This window comes from Rattus rattus, chromosome 7 (genome assembly GCF_011064425.1).
Source record: "Rattus rattus isolate New Zealand chromosome 7, Rrattus_CSIRO_v1, whole genome shotgun sequence".
In the NCBI taxonomy this organism is placed as follows: Eukaryota; Metazoa; Chordata; class Mammalia; order Rodentia; family Muridae; genus Rattus; species Rattus rattus.
In genome coordinates, this window is record NC_046160.1 from 96,325,067 (window position 1) to 96,342,113 (window position 17,047).

The following is a 17,047-nucleotide window of genomic DNA, read 5'->3' on the forward strand; positions in this document are numbered from 1 at the left end:
CAAGTTTTTAATTTTTTATTGGATATTTTTTTATTTACATTTCAAATGTTATCCCCTTTCCCGGTTTCCCATCCATAACCCCCCTTTTCCATCCCCTCTCCCCCCTGTGACCCGAGCTTGATTCCCAAAGCTCACATAAAGGTGGAAGGAGAGAATGGATAACATAAGGTACTATCATACCTTCACACTCTTGTCCAGCCAGACATCATCTCTTCCTCCTCCCCTCCCCTCCTCCTCCTCCTCCTCCTCCTCCTCCTTCTTCTCTCTCTCTCTCTCTCTCTCTCTCTCTCTCTCTCTCTCTCTCTCTCTCTCTCTCTCTCTCTCACACACACACACACTATTGCCACAGGTATCCCAAAAGTCTTAACTGTTTAAGTCTTCATATAGTAAGGTCCTTTAGGTTTCTATGTGTATGGGATTGAGTTAACAGTTTCCTCATATTGATATTGACATTTAAAGATCAATTTTTTAATGGTGAGTTCTGTTATACACTATGGAATCTATATTTATTCATCTTTGTTGACATCAAAACTTCATGTTTCTATCAACAGCAGGATATTACTTAGTAAAACAAAAATCACCACAGAAAAGTTTCTCCAATTTAGAAATAAAATGAGATTTCAAACAATAGCCTTTTGGAATATATATATATATCATGTCTATGCCTGGTGTTCTTGAAGGGTGTCAGGTCTCCTGGAACTGGAATTATAGTTGTTGGCCCACCAAATGGAAGCTGGAAATTGAACATCAGTCATCTGGAAGAGCCGCTGTGCTTTACTTAATCCCGGAGTCATCTGTCCAGTCCCTCAATAGCGTTTTGTAATCAGGTATAAAGGTATAATCTGAGGATTCATAATTTTTGTTTCCTGTTCCCTTCTACGGCGAACTAGGTTTTTACAAAGAGAAAAGAAACATGTAACCACAGGAAAAAAAAAAAAGATTGAAACAGAAACCAGAGTTTAGCAGAGTAAAAAACTTGACTGTGGTGCAGAAACTGACATAAATTCCAGGTACTCTTTGGGGTTGGGCAAAGTAAAGTAACTGTGGACACACAAGGACTATTACCTTCATTTTCAACAACAGACATACAGTACCTACTAGGGTACAAAGCCCGCTGAGAATACCAACATGAGTGTGCTACATGCGCAAGAAGCCAGCTCGTGGGGGCGTTAGGATGGGGAAAAGAAAGCATAGTGCGGGGGCTGGAGATGAGATTACACAGGAAGGCTCATAAACCGAGTACATGGTGGACATTTAGAAGTAGAGAGATGCGCTGACTTCTAAAGCCCCAGATCTTCTCTGGCCAAATGCTCCCACCTCCGAGAAGCAGGTCTATGGAAGCCCTGCATCCTCCTCCAGCCTCCCCTTCCCCACCGCTAGGCTTGGGGCAGCGGAGGAGGCAGGTGAAAACTGCACTCGGCTGTCGAGTCGTCATGGCAACCAGAAGTTCAACGGTCCTCACTACTCTGCTTCCACTTCCCCCGGCCCGAGCTTGGGCTTCTAATCTCGCGAGACTTGCCTGAGCGCAGAACCCCGCCGCGGTGATCTCACCCGAGACTGAAGGAGGGAGGAGAGGAGGGAGGGAAGGGATGGGGCGGGGAGAAGGGCCAGTGCAGCGCCGCCACCGCCGGCAACTTTGTGAGCGAGTTCAGTACGTGCGTGAGCGAGTGAGCGGAAAGTCAGTGCGGCCCCGTGTCCCGGGGGGGAGGGCCGGGGAGGGAGGGAGGGTGGGCCCGGGAGACCTCCCGCAGCGCGCTCATCGCCGCCGTCCGGGACTCCCTTCCCGCGCTGTCCCTCCGCGGGTCCTTCAGCCCCGGTGGGCAGTTACCTGTCCCCTCCCCCGCGGCCACGCAACTCCCCTCCTCCCCCCACGGCGCCCAGCACGGTGTTCCGTAGCCGGGACTCTCCCCGGGCGCCGCTCGCTCGTTCCCCGGAGCCGGCGGGCGGGATGAGGGGTTCGGGGGCGCGAGCCGGGGTCCGGGCTCCTGCACAATAGTTGATGCCCCGGGACTAATCACTTCGGCCTCCGCAGCGCACCGAGTGCGGCCGCTGCGGGGACCTCCTCGGAGCGAGGCTGGGGAGCTGTGCTAATCCTGCCCCGGCGGCCCCGGCGCTCGGAGCCTCAGATCTCCGCAGAGGAGGCGGCGAGCGAGCGCGCCCCGACCGTCTGCACGCTTTCTCTTTCTCCCCAGGGAGAGCGCGCGGACGACGCGCCCCGGACGCGCGACTGCACCGGGAAGCCCAGGCCAAGCGGTAAGTGGCTCAGGAGGGCAGGGCTGGGGGGGGGCGGGACGGCACTACTGACAGTGCCCCCCCCGCCCCGGGCTTGGGATTCGCGGTCTGGAGCTGGACGCTCACAGCGGCTGAAAGTTTGATTTCCGATTTAGTGGCGTGCTGGGGATCGCGGTCCCGGCGGGGGCGAGTCTGCGCTTCACCGCGCACAGCGCGCGCGCACGTTCGCCCCTCGGGATCCGGATCGGCACCCCTAGAGGCCCGGATCCCCGCATCCCCGCCCGGTGGCCGTGCTTACCCTTCGGCTCCGGGCTCCTCGGAGCGATCCTTCCCCATCGGTCACTCGGTGAGCTCTTTGCAGGTGTGCTGCAGGGGCCAAGGCCCAGTGGGTTAATGGTGGGGAAAGGAACGATTCGGGTGCGAGCTCAAGGGTGTTAATTTCTCTCCTGGGAGATCCTGGGGACTGAGATGGGGTGGGGGGGGATGCTCCAACCTGCGTTCCTTGGAGGAAGGAAACCGTCATAAGGTTGGAGAGGCATGAGGGTGCTGTCTGTATACAGAACTTTTTCTTTCCTTGCCCTTTCCAACTTCGCTCCTGACCTTAAAGGCAACTTGCCAGGTTCATAAGTCGCTCCATGGCATTTCAATGTGGGCAAGCTATCGCGTTGGGCAGGTTGAAATTTCATTGGGGCTCACCGAATCCAAAACCAGAGGCACGGGAAATAGCTAGCTTTCAAGGGAGGTGTTGTGCCGGATTGTTGGCATTCCTCTTGGAAGGGGAAGCATTGGGGACAGGTAACTCGTAGACTGCCTTGGTGCTTTATGGATTTGATTTTTTTTTTTTTCCTGACGGCTAGTTGAGAGGCAACCTTCACTGAAATTCATACTACCAAGCCGGTGATGCGATGCAAATTTCAGAGGGAGGTGTCGACTCTCATCAGGTTCCAGGTCTATCTGGATGAACTGGGGTTGGCGTTTCCTCTATAAATCGAGCCTTTCATGTTGAAACTCTGACTCAGAGTCTTAAAGCCATTCTTTTTTATACTGGTACTCTGTGGGAGTGAAGTGTTAACTTTCTCCTTTCTCGAATGGAGTATCTCCAAAGCAAAGGTTCTTTGGCTGATCCTTTTGGACAGCCACAACATAAAGCCCTCCGGGATTGCTCCAGCAGTGTCGTTTAGGCACAGGAATGATTTTCTGTATGTTGGTTTAACGACTTTCCCATATCCTCTTGTCCTTTCTCCAACACTGCAATTAAGCTGCCTTTACTGGGGTGGAAAAAAAGCTGATAGGATTATGCAAAGCAGTTAAAAGGTTTAAGTAAAGCAGTTGATGGCCACTGATGTGTCCACCTCTAAGGTGACAACCCAGTTATTAACTAGAATATTATTTCTGAAGCATTTTCCCATGAAATATGTTATTGGCACGAAGGCATTAACAACAGTGATTTAAGATAACCTGGGTGACAGCTTGAACATAAACGGTTGGGGCAAATGAGATATTTGGAGTGGTGACTTGCTTCAGTGTCACATAAGACTTTTTTCTTACCTCACTCTTAAAGAATTCTTGAAATTGACTATCATTAATTAGGTTTTTCCAGCTGACAGAGAAGGAACGGGTTTAGCAAGTGGCTGGAGACAGTAGTAGGTGTAGCTGTTAGCGTCTCCGCAGTTCTGGGACTTCACAGCCCTGGGGCCGCGGGACTTGCTGTGTTTGACTGTCAGGCAGTTTTGTCACTAAAATGACATTCCGAGATTAACTCTTCTTTTGACTCAGTTCTTCAGTGGTATTTCCTTTTATATTTATTTCATATTTGCTTTGAATTACGTGTGCAGTAATGGTGTTGTTTCCTCATTTGAAAACAATCTCAAAGCAGCGTTTGAAGCGCTTCCTCACACCTGAGTGTACTGTAGCTTGAGGACGGCTTGAGATTAGCAGTTATGCAGACTCTGGGGTCTTGGTTAACTGAGGTAAGGTGTGCGTAAGTTGTGCTTTCAGTTGCAGTGTGAATTTTCAGTCAGTGACTTTGAAAATGCTCTCTGAGAGCACAGAGAGCAGCATTAAGTGGACCCCAACTCAGATCTGACTCTTGGCTGACTTAGTGGAAGGTTTATGTGGTAATAAGGCCTGCTGTCTCTTGCCTAGCTGTATTGTTTTTAGCAGAGGTCCAGTCATTGCACAAATGGTCTGACTTTTAATGAAGCTTTTCGGGTTCCTTTTTAGATATGAACCTTTTGCTTCACTGGCCAGATCAGAATAGCACCCTCCCTTTTCTCAAACTCTGATGGACGAGCGTCTTTGTTTCCTTTCACATTGCAGAAGCTGAATCTCAAGATTGGAAAAAGAAAATTTCCCTGTAATTGTAACCTTTTGAGCCTTGTGAGGCAAACAGTCTTTACAGAGTGCCACCAGCAGAGGCATTTTCTCTTGGTTTCTGGGACTCTAGCACTTAGCAAAATCATTCTTGGGCTTAGGGGACTGTTGGTCCAGCGACCATGGGATCACATCCACATCTGAGGGTGTGAAGATACCCCATGTCCAAGATTTTGCATATGAGGAGTTTTGATTTTTCAACTTATTTAAAGGATTCAAATTACTTTTCTTCAGAAGTTGTGGATTTCAAATACCTACTCTGCCACTTTCTGGCTGGGATGACCTTAAAAAATAGCTGTACCCCTTTCCCTGTCTGACACTGCAGGGTGAGCACAGAGCTGTGCACCACCTTTGCTATAGAAGCCAACCAGAACATGGGTGTGAATATATGCCGTAGCTGAAGTCTCTTTTGCCATTGCATTTTGCTGCCTTTGGATGAACAGTCATGGGTGACTGAAACTAGAAGGAGTTTGAGCTGAGTTCCTTTGGCCCAGCTTTCCCAGATTCCAAATGAGGTGCTTCAAGCCCAGGGAGTTGACATCCTTCGTATGGTATAAAGCTAGATATAACCAGCATTCAGGTTAACCAGCCTTCCTGATTTAAACATGTTCCTGTGTTTCCCCTTTTGTTCTTTTCCTGCTGACCATGTTGAAGTTAGTTTATGATCTCATATTTAAGCCTTCAGTGATTATTAAATAAAAGGGAGAAGCAAAACTGAAGGAAACAATATCTACATTAAGGTTGAAAAGTTACAGAAGTAGCATCAATGTCACGTATGGTGCCTAAGCTTTGGAGTTACTCAGATAGCTAAGTTATGGAAAAAGGAATCCTAAATTAAAGTTGTTGTTGTTAATGTTATTTTACAGATAGCTTTATCACCTTAGTGTCCTGATCCTCTTTAGGGACGTTAAATTTTCTTGCTGTCCATCATTTCTTTTCCTTAAGTTTATTTGGGGAAGAAAGGAGTGTGAGCTGTGGGAAGGCGGAACAATTGTCCTGGAGCCAGCTTTCTAACACAGGTGATTCGAGCAAGGGACAGAATGTCCCCGTGCAGTTTAATTTGCAACTAGGTCTGTAATGAAAAGCATCTGAGCTCATCTTTTGAGGGAGAGAACACTTCACCTTCTCATCTCATCCTCCATCTTCTAAGGTGACCCAGGTGTCCTTTTGGGACAGGGTTTCACCCAGTGTGTGGCCCTGGCTGGCCTGGAACTCACCATGTAGATAAAGCTGTCCTTGAACTCAGAGATCTGCCTTCCTTTGCTTTCTGAGTATGGGAATGTGTGTGTGTGTGTGTGTGTGTGTGTGTGTGTGTGTGTGTGTGTGTGTGTGTGTTTTTAAAAAAAACAAAACAAAACTAGAGAGATGACCCTAAAATGGCATGGAGGGGCATTAGGGTTGTGGAGGTGCACCTTAAGGAAGGTGACAAGTTGCTTTTGCAGGCCTGAGATGAGGGCTTCCAGCCGATGGGTTCTAATTGGTTACTTACCATGCTGCAGGTCTCTCTCTAATTAGATTTGTAGTATGCCCAACTTGAAGTTGTGGGAAACAGGTAATTACATAATGTTAGATGAGAGGCTATGCTTTCTGAGGAATGCTGGCTTGGAGATGGAGAGTTGCTGGTTTTTATAAACTCAGAGACTGCTGGGGCTGAAAGGACATCTAGCCATAGTTTCCTGAGGTTCCTTCTGACTTCCCTGAGCTGAGCCGTTGATCCAAGTTTGAACAGGTGTGGTTATTGATTGTTTTGTGGTTCATTCAGAGCTTTGCTTCCTTTTACAATGAGTTCTGATCTCAGAGGATTGCTATTGAGAAATTGAAAGCAGAGGGCTGTGTGCCAGCCGCTCATGTTTCTGCAGCCTGGGCGGCTACTATCACTGGGTTCTTTATTTCTTCTTAGGCCCTCACCTTCTACTTCCTCCTCATCCAGGACAGAAGGCCCAGGGTCTCACTGTTGGTAGGCAGTGCTCTACCACAGACTATATTCTCAGCTCTGATAGAGTCTTTTACCTGAGCCCCCGATATTACCTTCCTGTGGTTAACGCTTTCACATAAGGAATGGTAGATCTCAGCCTGGCATTTGTGAGCCCCTTGCATGTCTTTTCGTGTACTCAGAGGAGTAGTTCATATTGAGCTGTCTCCAGGGAAGAGGCTGTTTCTTCGGGATACTGGTAAAAGGATGTCAGGATTTTTGCTGTCCTACTGTTTGAGTCACCTGTGTGTCCCTAGCACTAAGTGGGAAGTTGGCATCTTCTTCTTATCTCACGAAGAGCAGAGTTGAGGGCTCAGTGGTGTAGTGGACTTGCTTAGCATTTGTGAGGTCCTGAGGTCAAGCCCAGCATTCCTATCCTCCCTCCCCCTGAGCAGCCTCCTCATGACTCCTGATCTGTGTACTGCTGGACTGCTTGTCCCCAGAGACCGAGACAGACAGCAGTCCCCAGAGACCGAGACAGACAGCAGTCTGCTCTTGAATGAGCTGATCATTTTCCATCCTTCCCAGCTTCACTGAAACTTAGAGGAACTCACTAGTCAGCCTACTGGATTCCAACTTCTAAGTAGTGTGTGTGTGTGTGTGTGTGTGTGTGTGTGTGTGTGTGTGTCGTGAAGGGGGTGGGGGTGGAGTCCCTAGCTCAGTTGTGTGGGAGAACTGTACCCAAGCTTGAATGTAGTTCTCAACCCTGACTCCAGTTAGAGAAATTCCTGTGGTACTTCACAGTTTATTCCTATTTTAAAATTAGGGCCTTAGTGCTGAGGTGCAGGGAAAGGAAGGCTACTGATTGCATAAGGAAATCCTGTTTGAGTCGGGGCGAGTCCAGAGTACTAGTGGGGTCTCAGAAAGGCTTGTTACAATCTCATGCTTGCTCTTCTGGGATTGTTCTGGAGCTGTCTTCAAAGTACTGTGTAGCTGAGGCTGCTTGGGTGGGATGTGTGCTGGGGGGAGACCATGAGGAAGGCCGTGGTTACTGCAAGGTCCAGGTCAGGATAGCCAGGTAGGTGTTGGAAGACACTCGGTAGGTGATTATGTATGTCTTGCTTCTTTCCAAAGTGACTTTGTATGATCTTTGGATCTGTGTTTGATAGTCAGGTGAATATATATAGCTCTCTGTGGTCATGGAAATTTCATTCTGGATAGATGAAAGACGAAAGAGAATAAAAGAGTTCTGTTTATTGAAAAAAGTGGTTTAGAAGGAATCTAGAACTGCTTGCCTACACGTAAGGGGACATCAACTTGGTAATTGTGTGGTCCACTTAAAACAGTATAGTAAAAACACAAGTATATATGGTTTGATGGTTTTAAGTTTACTCACCTTTTTGTGAAATCGAGCTCTAAAATTGAAAAAAAAAAAAAGTTTTGTATCCGAAACTGTTCATCAGACAACTTCTACTTTCTTTTCCCTCCTACCCCAGTCCCTGGCAACTGCCAACTTTTTGTCTTTCGATTTGGTTATCCCTTCTTCCCCCAAACACCCCTCTCACCCCCCGCCCCCCGACATCACACATAAGTGGAGTTATGTAGTGTTTGCCCTTAAGTGACTGGCTTATTCTACTGGGCATGTCCTCAAGGATGACAATGTGTAATATATGACAGAACTGCTGTCCCTTTAGGATGGTTGTGTGGGATGTGTTTACCCCTTGCTGATCCTTAGTGTTTTTTGAGACAGGGCTTTTCTGTGTCACAGAACTTTGCTGACCTGGAACTCACTCTGTAGACCAGACTGGCTTCAAACTCATAGAGACCCGCCTGCCTTTGCCTCCTGAGTGCTGGGAAATAAGGAGTGTGCCACCCGCCACAGCTCGCCTGGGTCTGGTTGGAAACAGTGGTACACAGATGTCCTTTTCAGAGCTTGCATTCTTTTGCATGTTAACTTAGAAGTGTGATTGCTGGGCCATGCACAGTTTTGGGAAGCTTTTCATTCCATGTTTTCCCTGGTGGTTGTACCCCAACAGTCTCCGCAGTAGTTCACTAAACTTCCAGTTTGTCCGCATCCTCACCAATGCTTGCGTCCCCCTACCCCCTTTTATATTGTGGCTGTGCTGTATACTCGAGGTGGAATCTCACGGTGTCAATGGTAACTCTGGTGGGTGGTTCTGTTTCGTGCCCTCTGATGGTTTTTGATCACCATGTGTTAAGTTCTCTGCCCATTTTCCATTTTTCTTTTTTCTTATTTCAAATTTAAGAGTTAATTTGTATATTCTAGGTATCAGACCTTTATCAGATACATAATTTACAAGTATAGAACCTCTATAGGTTCCTTTTTTCTCTTGATTGTGTTTGATGCACAAAGTTTTTAACACATTTTATTCATTTGTATTTTATGCATATGAGTGTTTTGACTTCAATATTTGTGGACCACATGCATGGCAGGTGCCCATGGAGGCCAGAAGAGGGTGTTGGAGCCCCCTGAAATTGGAGTTATAGATGGTTGTGAGCCACCATGTGGGTGCTAAGAACCAAACCTGGATCCTCTGCAAGAGCAGCAAGTGCTCTGATCAGCTGGGCCATTACTCCAACTCCATGTTCAAAAAATTTAAGAGTTTTCCATTTGATCTAGACTCTTGATCCACTTTTGAGCTCATTTTATATAATCCATAAGACAAGCTATATGCTATGGCATGTGGACCTCACACAGTTTGCAGTACTGTTGAGAAGACAGTGCTTTCCTTCCCTAGTGGTTGGTGTTCCTGTTCAAGGTCACATGACTGTGTATAAGGGTTCATCTCCACAGAAGTGACTCCAATCCATTGGTTTTGGTTCTGTGGTGTCACTTTTCATTTCACAGGGCCAAATGTTGAGTGATAGGAAAGCTAAAATAATGTTTTTGGGTTCGTTTGTTTGTTTGTTTGATGAGTAGACCAGACACATTTAAAGGAGGAAGTAAAGTGATTTAAATGGCAAAATGTGAGTGAAGCTATCATTTGCAAGTAATCTGCTAAGGGTCATGGGTCCAGCATTTCCTGATTTGCAACGAACATGTACAGAGTCCAATGTCTCGAGGAAGCTTCAGAAAGAACCTTGACTTAGTCCTGAAGATTGCCCACTAACTCAGTGGCTATCTTGTGTGTGTTCAGACACCAGACCGAGTAAAGGCCAGAGGTCAGCATTGGGTATTGTGCTTTGGATGCCAATTTTTTTCAATCAATCAATCAATCAATCAATCGATTGATCGATCTATATCTATCTATCTATCTATCTATCTATCTGTCTGTCTGTCTGTCTGTCTGTCTGTCTATCTGATACAGGTCTCTCATTAGCTTGGAGCTGCTGAACTAGGTGAGACTGGCTGGTTAGCAAGCCCTGGGGTATCTATCTGTATCTACCTCCTACCACACTTGCCTCTTAAGTGGGTTTTGCTGCTTTATATTTGTTTTTAATGAATTCTCTAGAAGCAATCTGAAAAAAATTTTTGATCATTTATTTTGTATGTATAGTTGCATGCATTTATGTGTAGCATGTGCATGCCTGGTGCCCACTAAGGCTAGAAGAGGCGTTGGATCCCCTGGTACTGGAGTTACAGTCCACCTGTGAGCTGCTGTTGAGTGTCAGGAGCCCAGGTCCTCTAGGAGAACAGTTAGTGGTGTATTCATACAGGGAAAGCCGCCTGCTTCACTTCTGACACAGGCGAGCAGCAGCTGTTTATTGTGAAAGTAGTTCTTATTAAATGTTCTTTATGTGGAGGAGAAAAGAAACAGTTTTGTTTCTCGGTTTCCAAGGAGATACGTTTTGGCAAATTTATTTCATCAAGTGCTTTTCTAATTAAGAAAACTAAGGAAACTGCCCGTAATATATCTTGGCTACAGTTTCCCTGAGACCCAGGGAGTTCTCAAGTCTTAGTTTCTCCCACATCCAGTTCATTCCAAGGGAACTGAGAAACCTCCCGGGTTCTGGGTAACCCTGGGTTTTGCGTCAGCTGTTGGAAGAGCCTTGATCCTCTAGACCTCAGTTATTTCGTTAGCCTTCGTTTGTTCTTCTGACAAGTCTGTTGCTCATTGTCGAGTACCTGTACACCAAGCATCCTTTTCTTTGAAAAAGAGGAGGAATTGAGCCGAATGACGTTTTCTTTAGAACCTATTGTTATATTGCAGGAGTTAATTGTAATCAGTGAGATTTAACGCTTTGAGTGGTTGATACTGGAAACATTTTTGAAAGCACTAAAGAGAGAGATTTAGGGTTTTTGTTGTTAATGCTGCTGGCTTTGTTTGCTTATTTTCTCTTAAGACATTTTAGCAAGAAAATTCTGTAACAGTTAGTACTTTAAGTATTAGTTTTATTCTGATCCAAAAATAATACCTACTTAGACTTGGCTCTGAAAGGCTTCTTTCCAGGTCATATCGGTGACCGGCATTTTTGAGTCCAGTCTTTTTCCTGTTACCGACACCCAGGAGTCTCATTCTTACACCTTGTGAATAGTAGGCTGTAATGTGATAACCCTTTCTCCTAGGTGCCCTGGCCTGAGTCTTCGAGAGCCCTGCTTGCTTGTGCATGGCCCTCTGGAAATGTGCTCACCAATGCAGCCACAATGGAGGTCTGAGTGCGGTGCTTTGCCAATCAGCCTGGCATTTGCCCATGCTGCCAGATAGTCCATGTTCAGACCACCTAATCGGACGTTTTGTCTTTGTGAAGTTAGCATTTCCATTTTAATGCTGGAACTCTAATGTAGTATTGACTATACATCAAAAGATTCAGTTATGCTAAGCGAAATATAAGGATTTCTTCCCATGAGCAAGGGCTGTCTGTTGGCTGCTGTAAATCTGGTCTCATTGTTGCCAAAGAACACTGGAAGGTCTGTTTCAGTGTTGGCTCTGTTACATGCTACATGTGATTCTGGCTGCTCCTCTTTCATCTCCGTGAACATACTCACCGAGTGCTTTGTAGATGGAAGACACCCTTTCAGAGCGTACATCAACAGGTAGCCCTGGGGGATGTGAGACACCCTGGGAGGGTTTCGTATAAAGTTGTGTTTTAGTTATCTTTTTTAAAGGGTGTTTTCTCTACACACATGTCTGTGCATAAAGTGTATACAGTGTCTACGGAGGCCAGAAAAGACTGTCAGATTCCCTAAAGCTTTGTCTTAAAAAACAGACTGGTTCACAGAATCAGGAGGGTGTGGGTGCAAACAGGCTCAAGTAGTGCTCGAAGAAGATGGTGATAGCAGAAGTAGGGGTGACAAGCTGAGCCTGGGCTCTGGGTGTGTCCTGGAGCTGACCTGGTTTGCTGGGGAGCTCTTGTGCACTGCAAGTGTGCAGTCAGGGATGACACTGTTTTGCCAGAGCAGCTGGTGTAATAGAGGTGCCATGGACCAAAGGAAGTGACTGGAGGAGCAGGTTTGGGTGGGGAGTTCAAGTTGGGAGTTGACTTGTACATGGGTATGCAGTGCTTGTTGACATCAAGTAGGCAGTGGGCTGGTCTCTCAGTGCTCTTGAACTTGGGTAGCCTTATCTGTGAAATGGGGAAGTATCTACCCTTCTCAGAAATTTGGAGATAAAGACAGGAAAGGCTGTCTTGTTTCTGTGAAGACTTGACTACCCATCTTACTACTGACTTTGGGATGTCTGGAACCATTTAGCTCTCAGACTAGCATGTACTGTGCCTGGTGAGAGGTTTCTCCTGGATCCATCCTGGAGTTCTAGACAGTTCCCTGGGGAACTTGTACTCTAGCTTCCCAGGCTGTCAGAGAGCTTCCTTGTGCATAAAATCAGGGAGGCAATTTAGGGAGTCTGGTGCAGGTCTGCCTCTTGAACATTGCTTCGACCAGAGTAACTTCATTTAAATGGGAAGATACTATATTGGGAAAATGTATTATTTCCCAGATAGTTCATTGTTTTAGGCCTTCATAAGCTAGGTAAGATTATAGTTGTAGGCATAATGTTTTTTGGTACACTGTGTAAAGTTTACTCTTGTGTTTACTCTTTACTCAAATGCTGATTTCTCTGCCCTCATATCTCATTTCAATTATTGTAATGCTTATACCAAGAGTCTACTGTCTCAGGTTTGGGTAAACAGTTCTTACCGTTTACTCTCTGTCTTGAGAATAAATGCTAATCACCCAGTGGCTGGACAAAATAGAAAATAGGGCTGTGAAGAAGAAATGTGTTTCCTTATAGTTGATGCCTTCCCTTGGGGTGGGTGGTGGCTCAGAGGGTAATAGTTCTTTCAGCTTTTATAGAGGACTGGGTTTAGTTCCCAGCACTCACATGGCAGCTCCCAGCTGCTCCTAATTCCAATTTCAGGGCATCAGATGCCCTCTTTTGATATCTGTGGGATCCTGCACACATGGGTTACACATACTAACACTCAGGTGCACATGTACACATGAAATAAACTTTTTAAAAAACAGATACCTTCCCAGTAGTTGTCTGTGGGTTTAGGTAAGAGGTTGGTCATGGTTCTTGTTTCTTTGAGGGCAGTTTTGGATGGAGACTAATGCTCTTCATACGTCGAATGCAGTCTATGATTCATTGTGGTACGACCATAAACTATGGTGATGCTTGCTGTTGTCCTCAGAGTTTGAGCATTAGTCAGGCTGGACTTGAACTCCGTGTGTACTCCATGCAAACCTTGGGATCTTTTCAGGTATCTTCCTGTGTAGCTAGGGCTACAGGCTTATACCATCAAGATTCTAATGGGCATTACTTACTGTGTATGCTCGTTGCAAGTCCTGGGGTGCAGAGAGAGATGATGAACAATACTTTTGTAACTTTAATTTTTTTCAAACTTTATTTTTAATGATGGTTCTTGAATACTTTAAGCTCCTTGTAGCCCACTACCCACCAGAGGTAGCGGGAAAGAGAGGATACAGGGGAAGTGGACCTATTTAGAAAGGTTTTTTGGAGCAACTCCCTTCTGTGTTGTCTGGAAATCTACAGTTCAGTTCACAGGTCAGCAGTGGCAGCTCGATCCACTCGCAGACATGTCACGGATGCACCAGCAGTCCCGTTTCCCCAGTAGTGGTGGCACTACTAGCAGAGACAGCCAAGCCTCTCAGTCTCAGCTCGAGTCAGTAGGAGGGACCAGCAGGAACAGCAGGGGAAGTTCTCCGCTGTGCCTCTTGGGGAAGCAAAGATCAGCAAAGACACAAGACCCACAGGTGTTGGACAGCTAGCTCTACCAGCAAGCCAAGCTCTCTCTGTCACTCTGTGGAGTTCTTTTTCTACCCTCCAAACATCACGTGTCCTCCATGTGCCTTGCTTCAGTATATGCATCCATTCAGCTGGAGCCCACAGAGTCCAACAAGTAGAGCTCAAATACGCAGTGTAAGGCGGACCAGTGCATGCGTGTTGTTAGCAAACAGTCTTCATCCCGTGTCCTTTCACATGCTTGCTTTAGCAGAAAATCCTCTCTCCTGTGTCTGCTTCAGCGAAATGTTCCTTCATGTGTTTGCCCCAGCAAAACACCATCCAACTGACTTTCTAAATAACCTTAAGTTTCTGCTTCATACCTTGGAGGGTCTGGTCACGTAGTATGTTAATGATTGATGAATTGTGTTGAGTGGGAAATGGTTTTAATGATAAGGGAAAGTATGGAATGACTAGAACTGTTTTTAGCTAAGTGTCTTGGAGGCAGGAATTATTTTAGTGCTCTCTGGTGTCTGTCAAGCAAGAAAACCTTTCTTTTTGATAGGCTTTTGGTTATATCTTCAAATCTATTTTTTTAAAGAAAAGTAGTTTCTTTTTGTTTTATGTGCATTTGTGTTTTGCCTGCGTGTATGCCTATATGAAAGTATCGAATCCCTTGGAACTGCAGTTATAGACGGTTCTAAGCTGCCATGTAGGTGCTGGGAATTGAACCCATGTCGTCCAGAAGAGCAGCCAGTGCTCTTAACCACTGAGCCATCTCTCCAGCCCTACATCCTCAAATTTATACAATGGGTCTGTTCATTTGCTTAGTAATTGTTGAGGTACCTAATCCGGTTTTCCTCGATTTGGCTTACTATATATTATTTTGTTTCAGTTTCCAAGAAACTATTGGTATGCTGTATAATATTACCACAATTCTGAAAAACCTCAAACCTTTCTGTTTATGAAGTATATATTTAAAGGATATAGAGCAGTTGTAAGAATCATCACAAAGGGATCCATGTTTAAATCGTCCCATCTTTCCCATGCTTGCTTTTGCTGGCTTTCAAAGTAACAGAGCTGTGCGGTAGCTTGTGCGTAGTAGTTCCTGCTCCTGGGACGCTGTCTAAGCGGCTGCACTTACAGTGCTCATTTACATATTCTGGAAGGTTTTTCTTAGTGTATTTGCATCCTCTCTCACCGACCTGTTTTCCCACTTAAACTGTCCAAGTCAGCACTTTTTATGGTATTTGTAGAGTGGTGTGACCATCTCTTTCCATAAACAAGTAGAACTTTTTTATCAGCTAGAAAAGACTTCCAGACCCATCTGCAGTCACTCCCTATCCTCATCTCTCCCTCTCCCCAGCACTAGTACTTCCTGTGGACTTCATGTAAATGGAAGCAGGTGCTGAGTGATAGGTGGTGACTGGCACATGCTTCCCAGCTCCATCAAAGCACTTCTTAGCATCATTTTCTCCCTCCCTCCCTCCCTCCCTCCCTCCCTCCCTCCCTCCCTTCCTTGCTTCCTCTTGTCTGCCTCCCAGCTCCATCAAAGCACTTCTTATAATTTTATTTGTTCGTTCATTCATTCATTCATTCATTCATTCATTCATTGGGACAGGGTCTTACTATGTAATTCTGGCTATCCTAAGCTCCCTATGTAGCCCAGGATAGCTTTGAACTCAATTTACTTTCCTCTGCCTCCATAGTGCTGAGCTCACACGTTGTGTCTCGGTATCTGGCTAAAGCACACCTTATTTTTGTAGACACTGTCACTTTGGTAGTGTTGTCACAGAGTCAACAGTACAGAGTCCCTGTGTGAGCATGCAATAACTGCAGCCTGTGCTGCAGCCAGACAAAAGGGCAAGCTCTCTGGTCTGGGACAGCTGTGTATGTGGGACAGAGTGAGATTTGGGGCTTTCTTAAAATAAGCCACTCCTCTCCCATGTTCTGTGTTTCTCCATTGAGTTCCCCCTTATTTCCACTCTGAAGTGTTCTTCAGAGTTTTTCAGATTCCTCTCAGAGTCATTGAGCCTTCCCTTCCTTCAATTTGTGGCCTGCCTCGCTGTTTCCCCCCTTCAAATGGGTTCCTGTTTTCAACATTTTCTGTTTCACTGCCACCGTCTCAGAGCCAGCCCTTCACCTTTACATCTGAGTGACTGGGGCAGTTTCCTTGCCAACCAGTGTGCAGTTCTGACTCGAAGGCTACCCTGAAGCTCATGTCTGCAGTGCTGTGTGCACCAAGCCCACACTCCTGCTTGTGTGACTGCTTGTCGTCTCTTTTCTCTCCTGCTTATCGATTTCACTGTCTTTCACCAGATTGTCCCTGCTCTTAACATGCTGGGCTTCTCTTCAGCCCCTGTAACAACCTTTCTGGTTCCTTTGAACCTTTGTCTGTTGTCTGTTTCGTTGTATTTCCAGGTTTACTTTTCTTTAGATTAAAAAGTATGCACAGTCACCAGCAGCCCTCTTTGCTCTCGGCTCCTTCTTGTGAGGTAACCCAGGCTGGCCTCAAACTCCTCCTCATCTCTCCACTGCTGGGGAATGTTGAGATTATAGGTGTGTCCCACCACTCCCAACTCGAACTCTAGTTTAAATTGGATCTTTCTCATCCTTTAAGACCCACCTCTTCAGTGAGAACTTCTTGGACATTAAAGCTCCTCCCGAGTTTTTCTCTCTTTGGAATTCATTTTGCTCTGTCATATTCTTAAAAACCCAAGCATGTAATAGTATAGAGTCCCTAAGGTAGGATGGTGAGAGTAGTACAGATGTTTGCACATCAGCAAGGTCTTTTCCAGCAGAGTTACCTGCAGGAGCAATAGGCACTCACTCCTGAGAGTCCGTCTTGGACAGTCTAATGTAGGGACATTCAGACTCCACATCAAGGGTCAGTTGGGTTAAGTCCTCCACAGTGAGTGTCAGAGTCACCTGGCAGGCAAGCACGGTGAGTGTATACACCCTCCTTTTCCACCTTGAAAGTCCACATCAAAGCGTCAGACAAGTAAGTCACTCGGAAGCGTCTCAGTAAGTTGATGTCTTAGTCCTGAGAGCCCGTGAGCATCTCATTGACTTGCTGGAGTTATTGTACTTGTGCTGTAAGACCATGAAGGTAAGGTTTTTGGTTTTGTCTGCTTAGGACATAGAGCCTAGAGGGATCGGATGCAGCTGACAAGAGGAGCCCTCTGATTTCTTTCCAGGTTTACCTTAGACGGTAGGGACCCTTACTCATTTTGTATGTTTCTTTATTTGCACCAGAGGAACAAGTACTTGTTCATTCCTGGCTGGCAGACATATCAGCCTGCTGCTTCCTGGCTTGTCCTTGTAGGGCTTGCTGCTGTTTTACCTCACTAATGCGTTGCCTGCAGAGGAGCCACCTAGTGCTCAGTTG

The 17,047-nt window shown here is 46.1% G+C and overlaps 1 protein-coding gene across 3 annotated transcripts in view; it reads left to right on the forward strand.

The window, feature by feature from the left end:
- The first annotated feature begins 1,577 nt into the window (after window positions 1-1,577).
- Window positions 1,578-17,047, forward strand: part of Sipa1l1 (signal induced proliferation associated 1 like 1) — a 274,503-nt gene continuing 259,033 nt past the window's right edge. For 2 of the 3 annotated variants that reach the window (XM_032908070.1, XM_032908074.1), the window contains exons 1-2: window positions 1,578-1,678; window positions 2,193-2,253. The gene's annotated coding sequence lies outside the window, so the exon portion shown is untranslated. The remainder of the gene's footprint in view (window positions 1,679-2,192; window positions 2,254-17,047) is intronic. The other variant, XM_032908071.1, reaches the window with a different exon arrangement.